Source organism: Schistocerca americana, chromosome 3, assembly GCF_021461395.2.
Source record: "Schistocerca americana isolate TAMUIC-IGC-003095 chromosome 3, iqSchAmer2.1, whole genome shotgun sequence".
In the NCBI taxonomy this organism is placed as follows: domain Eukaryota; kingdom Metazoa; phylum Arthropoda; class Insecta; order Orthoptera; family Acrididae; genus Schistocerca; species Schistocerca americana.
The window spans coordinates 705,830,820-705,851,117 of record NC_060121.1 but is presented as its reverse complement, the minus strand read 5'-3'; the positions used below and the strand labels follow the sequence as shown (position 1 = coordinate 705,851,117).

At 44.2% G+C, this 20,298-nt stretch overlaps 1 protein-coding gene across 1 annotated transcript in view; it reads left to right on the top strand.

Moving 5' to 3' along the window:
- The window catches only part of LOC124606925 (dual oxidase maturation factor 2-like), a 713,401-nt gene that overhangs the window by 99,677 nt on the left and 593,426 nt on the right, over positions 1-20,298 (top strand). The window lies entirely within an intron of this gene.

Below are 20,298 nucleotides of genomic sequence, written 5' to 3'. Positions count from 1 at the left end.
CAACAATACGAGTGAAAAACACGGATGCACTAAACTTTAGATAAAATGTAGTGTAGTCAACTTTCGATGCAGTGTTGCTACTTTACAAGAAATCCGACTAGAGGTGATTAACTGGTTGGTGAGGCGTACTAGATTTATGAGGGTCACCATATATAAATTTCCTTTAAATTTGAAGTAAGTATTGTTGGCAGTAAATTTCGTTGGGGCTTCTCACACGTATTTTTCAGCGGCGTAAACTAAATGTGCCTTATTTCGACTTGTGTCACTTTTCTTGCCGGGGTGCGATATGTGAGGTGATTTTTAGACATGTACTAAGCCACAGTTGTTTCCACTTGATAATGGTCACACGGCCGCGCGGTGTAGCCGTGCGGTCTGAGGCGCCTTGTCACGGTTCGTGCGGCTGTCCCCGTCGGAGTTTCGAGTCCTCCTTCGGGCATGGGTGTGTGTGTTGTCCTTAGCGTAAGTTAGTTTAAGTTAGATTAAATAGTGTTTAAGCTTAGAGACCGATAACCTCAGTAGTTTCGTCCCATATAACTTACCACAAATTTCAATTTCAATGGTCACACGCCTAAAATTGCAACTGTTTGTTCTGAGAGTAAATAATTTTACAGTCCAGAGGTAACCATGATGTTATTTACAAAACTCCTCATTTGCACATCTGATGTGACATTCCCTCCGGCAGCCAATGAGCATCTTACTGCTTTCACAGGACACTGCTTTCATGTTATTGTGGACTGGAAACGTGATTATAACAAGTCGTTTTTCATAAAACTGTTGCATTCTCTGCGAGTAATATCACTTCCGTAGCTGAGAGATCAGCGCGGCTGACTACCAGACGGCTAGGCAGGGGTTCGACTCCCGGTACTGCCAGGGATTTTTTCTTGGTGGGAGGACTGGAATGGAGCACGCTCTGTCTCGGGATGCCAACTCAGGAGCTAATTCAGAGAGTAGTTGTGGCTCCAGGTCACAGAAACTGATAACGGCTGGGGAAGCGGTGTACTAACCGCACGCCCGTCCATATCGGATCCAATGACGCTATTGGCAGAGGATGACACGAAAATGGCTCTGAGCACTATGAGACTGAACATCAGAGGTCATCAGTCCCCTAGAACCTAGAACTAGTTAAACCTAACTAACCTAAGGACATCACACACATTCATGCCCGAGGCAGGATTCGAACCTGCGACCGTAGCGGTCGAGCGGTTCCAGACTGAGGCGCCTAGAACCGCCCGACCGCACGGACCGGCCGATGACACAACGGTCGGTCAGTACCGATGGACCCATCAGGACCTGTGGACAGAGTTTACGCTGCGAGTGATGCCTTACGATGGTCATAATATTATTGGCAGAAAACGCGCTTCTTTCAAATGAGAATCAAAACTCGACACTTCAACAACGATGATTTCCAGGTCTTAGCAGCAAATACGTGCACGCGCCACGTCAGGCGTTAGGATTTAATATAAGACTCTATCGGCGTAGCTCAATATTAATTCTTTCCTACAGCTTCATCCTTTATATAGTGGCTAAGTAGTTTACAATCATGTGAATGCTTGTCCTTCAGGGTTCACATGATAATTTTTCAGGCCTCTGGTAGAGTAATATAAGACTGTTGGTAGATGGTACTTTGAATTAGGCCGTGAGATGTGCTCACGTGAGCCACCTGGCAAGAGAGTTATGCAGGTTCAGTTTTCATCCAAAGTTAGGATGGATGCATCAGAATGTCTGTTCCTTTCTCAAATCAAAGTGTCCTGTCTTACTACCAATACTTCAAACAGCATGATAGAAATGTAATGTCGCATACTGTATGTTTTTAACAAGTCAGTGTATAAATTAATGCACATCTCTGTCTGAGTGAATAATATAACTTCGGTGCAAATCGCCTCAGTGAGAATGCAACTCCATTAAGGAATACCTTACTGCTGTCATAATTAGCTGTTGTAATGATTGCGACAATAAAGATGATGATGATGATGTTTGGTTTGCGGGGCGCTCAACTGCGCGGTCATCAGCGCGCATACAAATTCCCAATCTGTACACAGTCGAATCTAGACACTTTCACGAATGATGATGAAAACACAACTATAAAGAACCTGTGTCGAACGCATATACATGGTGTCGCAGAAACGTTGTGACAAACTTCGAGGGGTTGTAGGAGACGCTTTGAGCTACAAATTAAGGATAGGAATCCGTGTCTTGAAATGTCACCCAACAACGCTACAGAGCCTCAAAGTTATGGGCGCCAGCGCTTGACACTAGAACAGCCCTTCAGCAGCAAATGCCATTTTGTACCCTGACCGGACCATAGCGTTGTTTGTTATTCAGTGACCGCCTCTGGTTGCCACGACAGTCAGTGGAGAAGACAGAGCAAACTGCTGCTTATACAGGCCCTGTTTCCTATGAATGCGGCGCACTTTTGTCTTGATGGATGAGAGTTTCGGACATGCGTTTCTATCTGTGGTTTATTTTCTTGTGTATACCGAAAAAAATGGAATTTTTATAAGTTTCCAGGAGAAAAATAAACTGCAGATGCAAACCTGAGTCCGAAACCGTCATCCACTGACACGGCAGAGCACCGGATTCATAGGAGACGAGGCCTTCGTACACAGTAGCTAGCTCCGTCTTCTCCACTGCCGATCGAGGCAATCAGTTGTGGACACTGAATAACAAACATCATCTCGAGGCGTTCCGCCTACGGTCCGTTAGCGTTTGAATTCACGTTTGTTGCCGAAGTGGTGGCCCAGTGGCAAGCGCCGGCACGTGTGAGATAGACACTCTGTACAGTCATTGAATAACGTTTCCGTACACCGGTTCACCTCCTCGATTTGTTCCTGGAGACACCACATACAATCTCTCGAAGCCCGTCTGGTATCTCTAGGATATCCTCTATACAAGGTAGTTTACATCAAGCTGTTGCTTCGAAAGTATAGAATCATCTCAGTTGAAGCTAGCTGACAGAAATTACGCTTCTTAGGCAATATAAGTTCCTTTGAGAAGGATTTGGTTCAAGTCACATGCATCACAACCTAATGTACATTGCATTTATGACTGTTCCGTCGGTTCTTGGTAGAATATTTTATACATTGCGAATGAAACACACACAACACTGGTGTAATATTCCACAATTACACCAGTGTCGAGACATTTCATTCATAACACATACAATTACACCAATGTTGTGTGTGTTTCATTCATAATAATATGTGCATAACAGTTCTTTTTCATGCTTCATAAATAAGAGTGTAACCATATAAACTTGTTTCCTGCAATTAAAAAAAGTCACTTAATTATAGCAAACAAGGTTTCCGGTATATGACTGTATATAAAGGGATCGTATCTCGCTGCATCTACATCTAGATTCGCTGTATGAAAGTACGTAATCTTTTTTTGAAAAATCATGGAATTTTCATTGTTATGGTAGATAAAAGTAAGCTACGCACGTGTGCCACATAGTAAAATACTCGACGTTTTGCATATTTCTCTTGCTGGAAACATATTTCGTATCTTAAACCATTTATGCATTGAAACTTCCTGGCAGATTAAAACTGTGTGCCTGACCAAAACTCGAACTCGGGATCCTTGCCTTTCGTGGGCAAGTGCTCTACCATCTGAGCTACCCAAGCACGACTCACTACCCTCCTCACAGATTCAGTTCTGCCAGTACGGACGGGTAGTGACTCGTGCTTGGGTAGCTCAGATGGTAGAGCACTTGCCCGCGAAAGGTAAAGGTCCCGAGTTTGAGTCTCGGTTCGCCACACAGTTTTAATCTGCCGGGAAGTTTCATATCAGCGCACACTCCGCTGCAGAGTGAAAATCTCATTCTGGCACTTATGCATTGTTATGAGTATGTCTTAGATGGGATGCCTATTATGTTAATATCACGAGAAAATGACAGAAAAATAAAGTGAATGCTAAATTTCACTGTATGAGAGGTTTTTGCTGTTACGGAAACATATGAAGTTCAATCCACCATTCTTAATGTTAGTTACAACAGCCATTGTACCTCAGATCTTGAAGAAAACTCTTGAAGAAATCCTTCAGTATTTGAGAATGGAGCGTTTTGACAGTAAGTTTATAATAAAAAACATTTGCAAACTATACAGGACTGTTAGCAAGTCCATAGTGACAACCATCCGTATCGTGAGTCCACAATTATTGCGAGACGAGAACGAATTGACCACGTTACTCGTTGAGGCAAGAAATGACGAGGAAGTATGAGTGCCGATGTGAGTCACAAAGACGACGGAGCGTCTGGGTGGAGAGCTCCGAGAACGGTCGAAACGTGCAGACCGTTTTACAAGGGGAGCGAAAGAAGCTATAAAGAATCGTGAGGAATACGGCATGAAAAAAAAGCTATTACAGGTGCTGCAGGGGGCAGCAATTTACATAACGCAGCAGGACGGCACAGGACACTGCAAGATGAGGACGATAGTGAAGTCAAGTGTGAGGGCGACCGGAGTAAGCGGCTGCTATTTGTGCCGTGTAAACGTCAGCCAGGCTACCTGAAGCAACTGCCGAGAATTTATCGTCGGTGGTGAATACTGCTACCACCCTTAAAAATTTGATGTAGCTTCTCCTGGTATTACGTCTCCCGCTTTCGCTACCTACATTTCTGGTCTTATCAGTCAAGTCATAGCCACTCCTGACGCAAACGGAGAGTGCTGTCAGACCACTTTATGCAGTGAAACTCGGATGCTCCTGAGAGAAGCGAAAATCTCTCTCTCTCTAAAAAAAATAAAAAAAAGAAAAGTCTGTCACAGCAGGACTACTGACGACGTGATTTAGAATGTTTATGTATACGTCGGGAGTAATCGGGAACTTCAGATGACGTTAACTCTTACTGTGGTCGCGACGTTAATCATGCAAGATCGCGTATCTTATTCCGTTACAAGATCATCCGTTAAAAGAAAATAGCAATGACTGAGTTTGGTGAGAGGAGAAAAAATCTGGTCTATCCATCACTCCAAACTATGGATAGGGTAGGTGGCTGAATACGTGAAAAAAGGTACTAGAAAGCTTCCCCATCTGGAACACTAGATACTCTGTGCCATTCTGATGGTAGATATAGTTTAATAGAATTCGTAATTTTTTGTTTGTTTGTTTGACTGGCATTTGAGCCATTTCTTTTCAAAAACTGCATGATCATTTCAGTAACACAAAAATGCTTTGTTAAATATACTTCGTGTATTCCTCCTTCCCGGTTATTACTCATCCGGCCGTAGAACTCCTGTCCTTGGCACGTGCTGTCAAATGCACTTCGTGAGCTAAAAAAAGTTCCGAATTCATCATCTACACATCTACACACATCAAAAAAGTTTTGCATCACCCCGGTTCCCAGAAATCCTGCAGATAGACGTTGACTGCGGATATTGTATCACGGACACATTCCCTTTGACTGTTCAGAGATGTCACTAACCCCGCCCAAAGATGTAAACAACCGTACCTCAGCAGCGCCTATTAGACGGAGGGGGTCCGACAGCCGATCAGTTCCAGTCATTCCACCAGGAAGGAGGTACACGGCTAGTGTTGTCTGTAGTTCAACCATGCCTAGACGGTCAATACCGCGGTTCGATAGCGTTCTCATTGTTACTTTGTGCCAGGAAGGGCTCTCAACAAAGGAAGCGTCCAGGCGTCTCCGACTGAACCAAAGCGATGTTGTTCGGACATGGAGGAGATACAGAGGGACAGGAAATGTCGATGACATGCCTAGCTCAGGCCACCCAAGGGTTACTACCGCAGTGGATGACCGCTACCTACGGACTACAGCTCGGGGGAACGCTGACACCAACGCCACCATGTTGCATAATGATTTTCGTGCAGCCACAGGACGTTATGTTACGACTCAAACTGTGAGCAAAAAGCTGCATGATGCGCAACTTCACTCCCGACGTCCACGGCGAGGTCCATTTTAGCAACCACGACACCATGCAGCGCAGTATAGATGAGCCCAACAACATGCCGAATGGACCGCTCTGGAGTGGCATCATGTTCTCTTAACCGATGAGTGCCGCATATGCCTTCAACCAGATAACCGTTGGAGACGTGTTTGGAGGCAACCTGGTCAGGCTAAACGCCTTAGACACACTGTCCAGCGAGTGCAGCAAGGTGCACGTTCCCTGTTGTTTTGGGGTGGCGTTATGTGGGGCCGACGTACACCGCTGGTGGCTATGGAAGGTGCCGTAACGGTTGTACGATACATGAATGCCATTCTCCGACCGATAGTGCAACCATATCGGCAGCATACTGGCGAAGCATTCGTCTTCATGGACGACAATTCGCACCCCTAACTCGCACCCCAAGTGAATGACTTTCTTCAGGATAACGACATCGTTCGACTAGAGTGACCAGTATGTTCTCCAGGCATGAACCCTATCGAACATGCCTGGGATCGATTAAAAAGGGCTGTTTATGGACGACATGATCCACCAACCACTCTCAGGGATCTACGCCGAATCGCCGTTGAGGAGTGGGACAATCTGGACCAACAGTGCCTTAATGAACTTGTGGATAGTATGCCACGACGAATACAGGCATGCATCAGTGCAAGAGGAGGTGCTACTGGGTATTAGAGGTACCGGTGTGTACAGCAGTCTGGACCACCACCTCTGAAGGTCTCGCTGTATGGTGGTACAACATGCAATGTGTTGTTTTCATGAGCAATAAAAAGGGCGGAAATGATGTTTATTTTGACCTCTATTCCAGTTTTCTATACAGGTGCCGGAACTCTCGGAACAGAGGTGATACACAACTTTTTGTGATGTGTGCATTCCACGGTGAAGGTCTCTCTGTGCTACACCTAAATTTTCAGAAGGAAATATTGAATTCGTTCTTTCTTTACAACGTTTCAAACGAACTAAAAAGTTTAAATAGATATGCTTTTTTCTCTTGGCCGATCCTTGCTTATGTTCCGTCTCAAATGATCTCACCCTTCATAAGTTTTAAATTCGTTCTCCTGTGGCCGTAGTTTTTGAAAGTTAATAACGCATTAATTGTAGGCATATTCATAAGTGGAGGCTGAAATGCGTCCAACAAGATCATCTATTATGTCCAAAAGATCAAATACGCAAAATTCTTCACATGGTCCCTCAAAAATTAGTCTACTGTTTTCACGTCTTATCTTACAAGCCAAACGACATTTCCCCCCTCATACCCTTCCCTTTATCTCTCTATCTCATAAAACGATCTCGATTTTACTCATGAACCAAACCAGCGGAAGTACTAAAAAATGGTATAAGCCGAACCTGGGGAGATGGGAGTTGGCTCTACCGAACATTATCGAAGCTGAACACATGTACATATTGTTTCTACAGTGGACATTAGGGGCATTCCCCTCACCCTTACACAAACACTTAACTCGCTAAAACTTTCACTCCTCGCATGAACAACGTAAGACGGGCACAGCTTTGCTTCACATACTTCTGAAGTACTATCTTAATTGCTGGCATTTGTTAACGGTATTCGGAAAGATATAAAAAGATACCTAATTAAACAGTACTGAGTCCAAAGTCTCATGTCTAAGGAGCTAAGCTCACGAAGGCAGCCACTTAGCGTCTCCTTATGAGCTTCAAGGTAACTGCTGAATTGAAATGAAACATGAAGTGACGACCGCGAAATGAGATAATCCTTTTTTTCACTCTTGACTTTTAATTAGAGATTGTTACTGGATCTACTGCTATTAACTGTACCAGCATAATGGAAGAGGAACGTGAGCCGTTTTTTTGGTACCAGAAAAGTTTTATCCACCGCTTATAGACTTGGTGTAAACTCATTTTACCGCGAAATTAAGACCACGTTTGATATTTTGAAGCATTGTATGAGTGTTCGTTTTGATTGTACGAAAATACTTAACACATAATCAAAATTGCGAACAGCAGCCATCGAGAGAAAAGTTCCAGAGAAAAAGAAAAGCCTCGTAAAAATAAATGGACCTGGTCGTTAAGGGGTATTTATGCTCGAAAAGCCCGAACTTCTAGCGACGAGTTGGCGCTACGCAGGCAGCCGTGCTTCGCAGATTTAGTGTTATGCGTACGCTTCTGAGGTGAGGGTATAACTCCAGCCGTCGTAAAACAAACAACCCGAGAGAAGCAGTCAACGCCGCGTCGCGCGTGACTAACTTCGCACCTGAGGTTCCGCCTCGTGCGTTAGTTAGTTCCCTGCTGGTTGCTGGCGCACTTCATGCTGGCAATTTGGGTTCCACGAAGGATGAGCTCGCGTCCGCCGAGATAAAGCGCGTTGATTAAATCCAAGCATCGAGCAATAATCCATGGGCCCCTTGTACATCCATTTCGGTCTCCTAGATGACACTTACTGAGAGTCTCTAGTGATCCTCCTCGTTCATACTGCTTTTAAATATATTATAATTAAATGCAAAAACGCATCCCCCCTCCCCGACTTCCCGCCCCCTTGCACAGACGTACACACATAAAATGGGATGTTCCGTACCAGGGACACACAATGACGTGCACACACGCATGCAGATAAAGTACAAAAACGAATATGCAATCAAATGTTAGAGGAAATAGTTGAAATTTACCGTCCCGTCTGCGAACAGGTTATTAGCGTTGTCGCAAAACCTCGGAATGTGAATAAATCAGGAAAAGAAAATTAGCTTTCTCGTTTTCAAAGCAACCATCTTGACACTTAAATTAATTAATTTAAGGAATGTATGTTTTGAAGTTAAGGCTCACTTTTTATACCCATATTTTTTCAAATAAATATTATTTGGGAAAAATTCTTGCCTTGGACAGATACAATTTTCTTCATTTACACCCACACATATTTCGGTAAATATCGCCATGAAACTTTCTGACAGATTACTCGAACCTGGGAGCTTTGCCGTTCGTGGGTTAGTGCTGCATCAACTGAGCGAACCAAGCACGACTCACGACGCGCCCTTACAGTTTTACTTTGCTCAGTACCTGTTTTACTCTCTTTCAAATCTCACAGAAGTTTTCCTGCATACCTTTCGGTCCTTTACTCCACAGAGAACAGTGTACTGCTCCAGCAAGGATTGATCATACAAGAGTTTTGTAAGATGGACGCTACAGATGACCTCATGCTACGTCCCTAACGACATCGATATAGCCCAGATTTTTAACTCCAACATCCCTTTCCACAGCTGAAATTCTAAATGTGGTGTGCACGTCAGATGCCACGGTGATGGGCAGAGGCAAAGGGCAGACTACCACATGATACACCAGCCAACAGCGTCATTCCGCCGCGTTTGTCTCTAGCGTGCGCTATAAAGTGCGCGCAGAACATTTACCGTTGGTTTTCACGTTAGTATTGGCACGATGAAGGTAATTAGTCACTGTACTGCTCATTATAGGTGGCTTAAGGTATATGAGGTGTGTTAATAAAGACGGGATTTTCTGAAAACCTTTTATTTTTTGTTCATGAGTTTTATACGTTTAAAATAGTTCAGAATAGATTTTATAGACTTCTGTTATCGCTTTTTCTTATTTCCAAAGCATTTAAAATCTCGTCTAGGTTTGTAAAATGATATCGCCTATAATGTTTTCTTTACTTTTGGGAACAGAGAAAAGTCACACGGGGTCACATCTGACGACCATGGAGACTAGGGCATCATTGTAGTATTGTTTCTGGCGAAATATTCCCAAAGATGCAAGGAGGTGTGAGCAGGTGCATGATCGTAGTACAAAAGCTACAAATCCAGGCGTTTTTCGTCGGATTTCTTGACGCAAACGACATAGAACTTGTAAATAATATACAACGTTGATCATTGGAACATGTGGTGCACTATGCGGTTAAAATCGAAGAATATATTTGACCGCATTTGTCGTGCGGTTTTCGGTCTTCGCTGCACAGATTGGGACGGTTACGCATCAGTTTCAGCATCATATCCGTAAATCTATGTTTCATCAGCGGCTATGACACGTTTCAGTAGTTCTACATTGCTGTTAACTTCACTGAGTGGCTCATGAGAAACTTGCATTCGCCGTAGTTTTTGTTTAAAATTCAAGAAACTCAGAATAAAATTTGATATTACAAGTTTCCTCCCCAAATATGGGAAAAAATATCCCTGCATTGGTCAATTGTTATGCCAACATCATCAGCGACTTCTCTGATTGTGACCCGGTGATCGTTCATTACCACTCATTTCATTTTTTCCGCGATTTCATCTCTCGATGATGTGCTGGGGCGTCCAGGGCTCTCGTAATCTTCGGCGCCTTCACAGAGTTCTTCGTAACGCTTGTATCACTCATAGCAGACTGTCGAAAACCATTGCTAAAGCTTTGGTGAACTTCATTCCGTCCTTAACGAAAATTTAATACAAGTTCTGTGATTCATTTTATACAAAATAAATAATAGCCGATACTACAGCCGACAGTAAACCGAGTATCAGACATGGTGAACACCGTACATATGCCTTCCAGAGATGTTTACTAACAAAAACGTAAAAAAAGAGTGGGTAAGTCGAATAGAATAGGCTAAATTAAAATATTCCAGTTACGTTTTGAACACACATTTTACACGTCATGGAATAATAAGCGACAGCGGTAGCTTATAGAGCATCTAAATTTGCCTACAGGGAATCAGGAGCAGAAACGGTGGCTCATTGCAGTTCGAGTACTTACCTCAGCGTTGGCAGTTACCAGGGTAGGCTACAGTCGGAGGGGCAGGTGTGGGACAATGAGGTAAAATACATATGCGACGCCGCAAACCGCAAAATATGCTCCGCCCCTCTCTGCACGAAAAGCATAACGCGCCACCGTCGTACTCGTAATTACGCACCACTATAGATAAAGACGTGTTTCTATAAAATGGTTCAAATGGCTCTGAGCACTATGGGACTTAACGTCTGTGGTCATCAGTCCCCTAGACTTAGAACTACTTAAACCTAACTAACCTAAGGACATCACACACATCCATGCCCGAGGCAGGATTCGAACCTGCGACCGTAGCAGTCGCGCGGTTCCGGACTGAGCGCCTGAACCGCTAGACCACCGCCGCCGGCGTGTTTCTACAGGCAACTAAAATCTGCACATGAATCCTCCCACCATTGTCCTCAGAAGGCACTGTTTCCACACGCGCCATCCTATTCTATACCGGCACTGTATTCGAGATGGTATTAACTGCAAAAAGTCGTGCAGGAGTAAATATAACTGTCCACGTTTTAGCTCAAGAGCTCACACAAACGTGAAGGAGAAGAAGACAGCGGTACAAGTATTGAATACGAAATGAGATTTCTCGTAGAAATCATTTGGTTCCTCAAGCACGCTAAAAGTGTTGTTGAAAGAGGACGAGTGTCGTTCGAAAAGTAAATGAAGGAGTAAAACTATTTAAGAATTCCTGTTGAGTCATGTTTCTTGTGGGGGTATGTACGGTTTATGCAACTAAATGAAGGCAGTTCGTTTATTGCCATACACGTTTCGCTTCATTTCTTTGGAAAACATCATCAGTGGCAATTTCCATCAGTGTTAACTCATGTGTGTGGTCCTGGATATGTATTCGTTAATTTCCATACTCCAGCTGGCCGATTTCTGGCGTCCTTTCACCCACATGTGTCAAATCGCAGATGTCAATTGCACTTTCCATTTTGTGATCGACATACACTATGTGACCAAAAGTGCCCGGACACCTGGCTGAAAATGACTTACAAGTTCGTGGCGCCCTACATCGGTAATCCTGGAACTAAATATGGTGTTGGCCCACACTTAGCCTTGCACTGTCTCAGGTATACGTTCAATCAGGTGATGGAAGGTTTCTTGGGGAATGGCAGCCCATTCTTCACGGTGTGCTGCAGAGAGGAGAGATATCGATGTCAGTCTGTGAGGTCTGGCACAAAGTCGGCGTTCCAAAACATACCAAAGGTGTTCTGTAGGATTCAGATCAGGACTCTGTGCAGGCCAGTCCATTACGGTGAAGTTATTATCGTGTAACCACTCCGCCACAGGCCGTGCATTATGAACAGGTGCTCGATTGTGTAGAAAGATGCAATCGCCATCCCCAAATTACTCTTCAACAGTGGGAAGCAAGAAGGCGCTTAAGACATCAATGTAGGCCTGTGCTGTTATAGTGCCACGCCAAACAACAACGGGTGCAAGCCCCCTCCATGAGAAACACGACCACACCGTAACACCACCGCCTTCGAATTTTACTGTTGGCACTGCACACGCTGTCAGATCACGTTCACTGGGCATTCGCCATACCCACACCCTGCCATCGGATCGCCACATTGCGTACCGTGATTCGTCACTCCACACAACGTTTTTTCACTGTTCAATCGTCCAATGTTTACGCTCCTTACACCAAGCGAGGCGTCGTTTGGCATTTATCGCCGTGATGTGTGGCTTATGAGCAGACGCTTGACCATTACATCCAAGTTTTCTCACCTCCCGCACAACTGTCATAGAACTTGCAGTGGATCCTGATGCAGTTTGGAATTCCTGTGTGATGGTCTGGATATATGTCTGCCTATTACACATTACGATTCTCTTCAACTGTCGGCCGTCTCTGTCAGTCAACAGACGAGGCCGGCCTGTACGCTTTTGTGCTGTATGTGTCCCTTCATGTTTCCACTTCACTATCACAACGGAAACAGTGAGCCTAGGGATGTTTAGGAATGTGGAAATCCCACGTACAGACGTATAACACAAGTGCGACCCAATCACCTAACCACGTTCTAAGTCCGTGAGTTCCGCGGAGCGCACCATTCTGTTCTCTCACGATGTCTAATGACTACTGAGGTCGCTGATATGGAGTACCTGTCATTAGGTGGCAGCACAATGCTCCTAATATGAAAAACGTATGTTTTTGGGGTGTCCGGATACTTTTGATAATATAGTGTATATTGTTGCTCACAAAATGGAAAGTGCAAGTGAAATATGCGAAGTGACAAATGTAGTGAAAGCATGAAATCGTCCAGGAGGAGTATGGAAATTAACGAATAGATCTCCAGGACCACACACATAACAGCGCTGGAAATCGCCACTGATGATGATTCCCAAATAAATGAAGCCATACGCGTATGGCAATAAGCAAAGTGCCTTCAGTTAGTTGCATAGTCGAATTTAAAGCAACTAAGGGAAAGACAGAAAACAGAAAAAATGACATATTTTTTGCTCTATACAGAAGTCAAATATATGTATGTAAGATGACATAACTGGCCATCTTAAATTAGAACTAACACTGACAGACCAGGCACCTGGAGATCACTTTATTATGACTGTAGTATGCTTACTGCATTCATAGAAGGCAAATTTCTAAAGTTTTGTGTGAAACTGTACCTGCTATTTATGCCTTATACCATCTAAGTACAGCGGTTCAAAATGGTTCAAATGGCTCTGAGCACTACGGGACTTAACATCTTAGGTCATCAGTCCCATAGAACGTAGAACTACTTAAACCTAACTAACCTAAGGACATCACACACATCCACGCCCGAGGCAGGATTCGAACCTGCGATCGTAGCGGTCGCGTGATTCCAGACTGAAGCGCCTAGAACCGCTAGGCCACACTGGCCAGCTATTTACAGTCATATTTGCGCTTAATTACTAAAGCAAAAACTTATCATCGTCATAGTTAAATTTAAATTCCTTTACAATACTCACTGTTCTGCAGTAACATAAAGTTTAGCATGTCCATACTCTCAGTTACGTTACAGTGAGTTGATAAAAGCCATGGACTAGCGATATGGACATATACAGATACTTTTAATATCGCATACACAAAGTATAAAAGGGCAGTGCGTTTGGCGGAGCTGTCATTTGTCCTCAGATGAGTCGTATGAAAAGGTTTCCTAAATGATTATGGCCGCACGAAGGGAAAGAACGGACTAAAAATGGTTCAAATGGCTCTGAGCGCTATGGGACTTAACTGCTGTGGTCATCAGTCCCCTAACTAACCTAAGGACATCACACACATCCATGCCCGAGGAAGGATTCGAACGTGCGACCGTAGCGGTCGTGCGGTTCCAGACTGTAGCGCCTTTAACCGCTCGGCCACTCCGGCCGGCCAAAAGACGGACTCTGAACGCGGAATGGTAGATGGAGTTAGAGTGTAAGTCATTCCACTTCGGGTATCGTTAGGGAATTCAATATTCCGAGATCCACAACGTCAAGAGTGTGCCTAGGATGCCACATTTCCGCCATTACCTCTCATCACGTACAACACAGTGGCCAACAGCCTTCACTTAACGACCGTGAACAGTGGCGTCTGTACAGAGTTGTCAGTGGTAACAGACAAGCAATACTCCTTGAAATAAGCGCAGAAATCAATGTTGGACCTACGACGAATGTATCCGTTAGGACATCGTGGCGAAGTCTGGCGTTAATGGTGTATGGCAGCAGCCGAACGATGCAAGTGTCTCTGCTGACAGAACGACATAGCCTGCAGCGCCTCTCCTGGGCTCGTGACCATATCGGCTAAACCCTAGACGACTGGAAGACTGTGGCCTGGTCAGATGAGTTTCGATTTCAGTTGATAAGAGCTGATTGGTTGGGTTCGAATGTGGCGCAGAACACACGTAGCCGTGGATCCAGGTTGTCAATTACGCACTGTGCAAGCTGGTGGTGGCTCCATAACGGTGGGGACTGTTTTTACGTGGAATGGACTGGGTCCTCTGGCCCAAGTGAACCAACCATTGGCTGCAAATGGTCGTGTTCGGTGACTTGAAGACCATTCAACGATGAAATCTTTACAAATGACGATGTGCCACTTCGCCGGGCCACAAACTGTTTGCGATTGGTTTGGAAGAACGTTGTGGACAGTTTGAGTGAAGGATTTGGCCAGCCAGATCGGCCGACATGAATCCCATCGACTATTTATGGAACGTAATCTAGAAGTCAGTTCGTGACAAAGTTCTGCACCAGCAATAGTTCTGCAATTGCGGATGGCTGTAGAGAGGGCATGACTCAACATTGTTGCAGTGGACTTCCAATGACTTGTTGAGTCCATGCCAAGTGGAGATGCTGAACTACGCCAGGCCAAAGGAAATCTAAAATGATATTAGGAGGTATCCCTTGACTTTCGTCACCTCCGTTGCCTCACTTCAAATGATATTGTTTGACTTTAAGTGTTTATTAGGAATTATGGAAGGGTATAGTGGTATTCGTACCGCGAAACTTAAGAATATTTTGCCACTATTTACTTTCACAAATAAACTGATTCAACAACTGCGCTGTTGAATGAAAGTAGAATCAGAGCAGAATCAGATAGCGGCAGTTGCTGAATTTCTTGGAAGAGGATGGGGGAAAGTGCTTGTGGCCAGTAACATAATTCTTACGACTGTCAGTCCAACTTGCAAGACAGTGAGCCAGTAGGATTTTTCCGCAGGGCAGTTGACTAGCCGGCGTGATGGTGGAGGACGCATTTGCTGGTTTCGTTGCCAGCGGTAAGGAGGCTTTGCGCTTAAAAGAGAGAGAGAGAGAGAGAGAGAGAGAAGAGCGTGCCGCGACGTAACGCGCCGTTGACTGCCCTGCTCCTCCTCCGGCTGCGCTTCCCTCATTGCGCAACTCTGCCTCACGGCTGCTACGCTCGATAAACTACAACGGCGACGCACTCGTCAGCTTACAACACTCCACCTTTTGCTGCTACCGGGACCGCTCGGCGTGTTACGCGTCGTGTAATCCGGTGGCGGGGATCCCGGCATCAGCGCCGCGGGACGCGCCGGCGCCGGTCGGACCTCTGGCGCTGTCTCGCGGCTCGTTAATTGAAGTGGGCTGCCTCGGCGCCTCCGAATTACGGCGGCCGGAGTCGTTTCCTGTTGCGCAAAGGAAACGTTACGCTAATTGCAGTAATCGCGAGTTTTCTGCGTCGAGGAGGGGGTAGAAACACGGAAAGCTCGCAGCAGTTGTTGCGGCCACCTCCTTAGCTCCGCCGGAGTAGGCGCGTTTTAGGAGGGGGAGATCCAGACGCGGGAGGTGCTTTCAAAACTCCCACAGTCACAGTGATGCGCATCTAGCAACACATTTTGTCCTACGTATGATTGATTTTTTGTCTACCAAAGCCCTCATTTTTTTAAACAACAATATTGTCCCCTTCAAAGGAGGTCCCTTCGGTAACTACACACCGGCAGAGTCGTTTCTCCCATTCTTGGTTGCAGCGCTGAAAGGCTTCAACTGGTAGGTCCTTTAATAAGTCGTTCATATTCTTTTGAATGTTCTCCGGAGTCCCGGCCGAGCGGTTCTTGGCGTTTCACTCCGGAACCGCGCGACTGCCACGGTCGGAGGTTCGAATCCGGCCTCGAGCATGGATTTGTGTGATGTCCTTAGGTTAGTTAGGTTTAAGTAGTTCTAAGTTCTAGGGGACTGATGAACTCAGATGTTAAGTCCCATAGTACTCAGAGCCATTTGAACCATGTCCGGAGTCCCAAAATAACGTCCATATGAGACATTCTTCAATTTATGAAAAAGAAAAAAAGATCACAAAGACTCATGTCAGGTGAATAAGGGGCTGTGGAACAACAGGAATGCCTTCAAAGGTAAAAAATTCCCTGTTGGAAGTGGCTGTCTGACATGGGGCGTTGTCACGATGCAGGATAGACTTGTCTGCTATGCGCCGTTTCACCCGATTCACCCTTTTCCTGAGCCTTTCAAGGAACAGTCTCACAAGAGCACACACACGCTTTCGACGTTTTCGTCGATTTTTGAAGCTGAAGGTCTCCATGCACGGGGTTCATCTTCAATGTGTTGTCGGCCTCTCAAAAATGACTTGTGCCAGCGAAAAACTTGTGCTCTTGATAAGGCGTTTCAACGTTTCAAGAGCCACACCTCCGGATTCTCCAAGTTTAACACGAAATTGGATGGCATAACGTTGCTCTAGATTCTGTTGTTCCATTTTCGTAATGCACAACAAAAACACAACTTCACTGAGGCGCTCTCAAAAATCGTGTGGGGGCTGTACAGAGCTTGAAGTCGGACTGATCACCTGCAAGGGATGAACACACCGATCTACACGAGTGGAAAAATACATCATTGTCAGATTGCTCGCAGAGTTCTCAATCTCATTACTTTTCCCGCCCATCTCATAAGATAAAAGTGGAACTCCTTTAATTTCAACGGTGTCATTTAGGTTACACATGCAGCATATCTGTCCCAGAGTCCGGCCTCTTCGATACTGATGTCAGCCATCGATGGTATCCACAGGTGCAATGATTGCAGCTGGATCTCAGATAAGCGTTTGGAAACGTAATCCGGTGCAAGACGTTTGAATGCCCCAGAAAAGAAACTGCAGCTATGGTGTCGAACGTTGTTGATAACAGACGAGGCAGGACCCGCTCTGAGGCTGGCAGTGAGAGACGTGACGGCCGGCCGCGCCAGTCTGCGGCCGACTGGAGTGCAGACCACCTGCTGCAGGCGCACGTATTGCCACCACCGAGCCGGCGAGAGCAGACGCCTCAGCGAGACCAGCCGAGTTGGATAGCGGAGTTCCTTGAATGCATTAGCAGTCTTATCCGTAGCTTCTCTGTACTGTGATTGTTTACGGCGATTAGGCTCTGGCTAACGGATTTCTGCAATAGGACTGGTCTTGCTCTATCACATTAAGTAAACACAAGTATCACCCCGATTACGTGTTGTTGTAATTATTTCTGCTTTCTGTCGAGGCACCCATCTATTCTTCGGCACTCACCCCGGTCCAACAATAACCTGTTTGAGTAGACGGGTAAAATGCAGTATATAGGCTACAAGAACCAAGTGGGAACTATAAGAATGGAACGCCAAGAGGGTTCTCGTATTAACCCTTTTAGTGCCACCAATACGAAAAAATATAACTTTAAAATGTTCCACATAACTAACCTTAATTATCATAATAAGCAACGAATACGAAAAGAAACTGTCAAAAGTAAACACTCAGTTGTTTTAAGGAGTTGGTTTCGCTTTGGAATATAATTTTAAAATCTTTCATAAAATTAACCTTTACTTTCGAAGTGAGCAACGAATACAAGAATAAACTGGCAAAATGTACACAACCAGTCGTTTTAAAGATGTGGTTTCGTTTAGGAACCTCCAGGACGTACAGTTTTAAATCACCCATCATTTCATGTGCTATATTTGAAGGAAAATTCGCTTTTTTCCTAGACACAATCCCACATCTCGAAACTTCCACGAACTCAAAGCCTAAAACAAATTATAATCCCAAATAACATGAGAAAATGGGCCTAAAATTTAATAAGTTTTGTACCAAATCTACGTTTTGGCCCTGCGAAACCACTAGGGTCAAAGATATTGTCAAAATCCTCACTACTAAAGAAATAGATGTCTCTGTCTTGCAACGACATCGGTTGTTCCATGTTAAAGAGACTGGTACTTAAAAAAAAAAAAAAAAAAAAAAAAAAAAAAAAAAAAAAAATTGTTCCATGGATAAACCACTGTTAATCAAAGGATTAAAAATGACATAAGACAAGGATGAAGTATTTCGCCTCTGCTGTTAAACCTACACCTCAAAGAGGCAATGACTAAAATTAAATAAAAGCTCCGGAATTGGATTAACTTTTACGCAAAAGTGATATTAACTGATGACGTTGTTATCGTCAGTGAAAGTGAGGAAGAGTTAAAAGTCCTCTTGCATGGAATGAACAGTTTAACGAGCATTCAATATGGACTGAAAGTAAAATAACGAGGAATAGCATAGCAGAAATAAGATTAGCGAAAAACTTATCAAAATTGGAGACTACGAAGAAGACGAAGTAAAAATCTTCCGCAACCTCGCGAGCAAACATACGGGTTAATTTGAGGAAGGAATGTATTATACGTCTGGAGCACAGCGTTATATGGATGTGAATCATGGACTATGGGAAAAGTGGAAGGGAAGACAGCTGAAGCGTTTGACATTTTGTATTACAGAATTATAGAAAGTAGTTGAAAATTAGATGCACTGCTTGGAAATAACCCGATAGGTTAGGTGTACGCAAGTCACCGGAGAGGCGCCCAATTGAAAGACTTGCATCAGCGCTTTGAGCCACATGGAATTAACATTATTATTAACATAGCAGAGGAGTGAATAAATTACATGATTGATGAGGAGGATGTATTCGACGAGCGCGGACGTCGTTAGAAGATTGTAGCGAAAGGCAGGAAGACTTAGTGGAAGACGGCAGCTGATACTCGACTTAAATGACTATAATGTAAGTAGAGGGAAAGATACACTATCGATCACTTACACGATCTGCGGGCTGTCACTGCAATTAAACAGAACCGTCAGCAATTTATGATTATCTATTTGGAGCGATTTAATATCCGTCTCAAATGGCTCATAAATAAAAATAACGGCACGTATTCATTCATTTCGTATAAAACTTACACGAATATATGCCTGAATTGTTGAACGGTAAATGTTGGTTGCCGTTTGTAGAAATTAAGCACTCATGTTGGAGAAAGGGGAATGATATATGCCATACGCGCTTATGTTTCTCAAAGAGCATCAGTACAATAATGTTTTGTAATAATGCAAAACTCACATTATTGACTGCGTGCGTAAGTTGCTGTATATACTGTATGTATTCCTAACTCTGGCCTAAATTCTTCCCACGCTGAGGTATTAATACGCAAAAGTGTGATAGCATCTGCGGATGATTATCTTCGTTCATCTGAACATAATGAAAACACTTTTTCCAGTGGCATGTGTCACAATTTTAAATGTTTGCCAGAGGAATACAGAGAGAGAGAGAGAGAGAGAGAGAGAGAGAGAAAGAGAGAAAGAGAGAGAGAGGGGGGGGGGGGGGGGGGGCGGGGGTGAGAGGAAGTGGGAGGAAGAACATATACCATTGGTCATGGTATTATTTTTCTGCTGATTATGCTGACTTTAAACTCTGTACAAACAATGAATGTATGTGTGTGTGTGTGTGTGTGTGTGTATGTGTGCGAACACTGACACGTAGCACCTCCGTCTGGGATACAAAATACGCTACATATTCGCTGCTGCTAGCTAGACAGCACAATGTATACATTTCTGTCAAAGAGCTTTCCAAATCACGAATTTCGTACAGGTCGTTGGCGCAGTGCTTTAAACTCAAGCTCCTCCATTCTTGTACATGTTCTTCGTCATTAGATTTGTAGTTAATGACTTGATATCGTTCCAAAGCAACTGTAGTATCTAGTCATGTAAACTGGTCAGGAAAAAATTATTTGCATGTTGGTAATTCTTCTTGAATTATTGTACGAGAAGATGAGAAGTACGTTTCATATGCACTTATCGGTACTTTCCAGCATGCCTGAGAAAAAGGTTAAGAAACCTCAAATTGTTAAACAGTAGTTGAAAAAAATCGTGGCATGCATCTTTACTTCAGCACAAGGCTTTTTTTTTTTTTTTTTTTTTTTTTTGCTGTTGAGACTTTCTTTC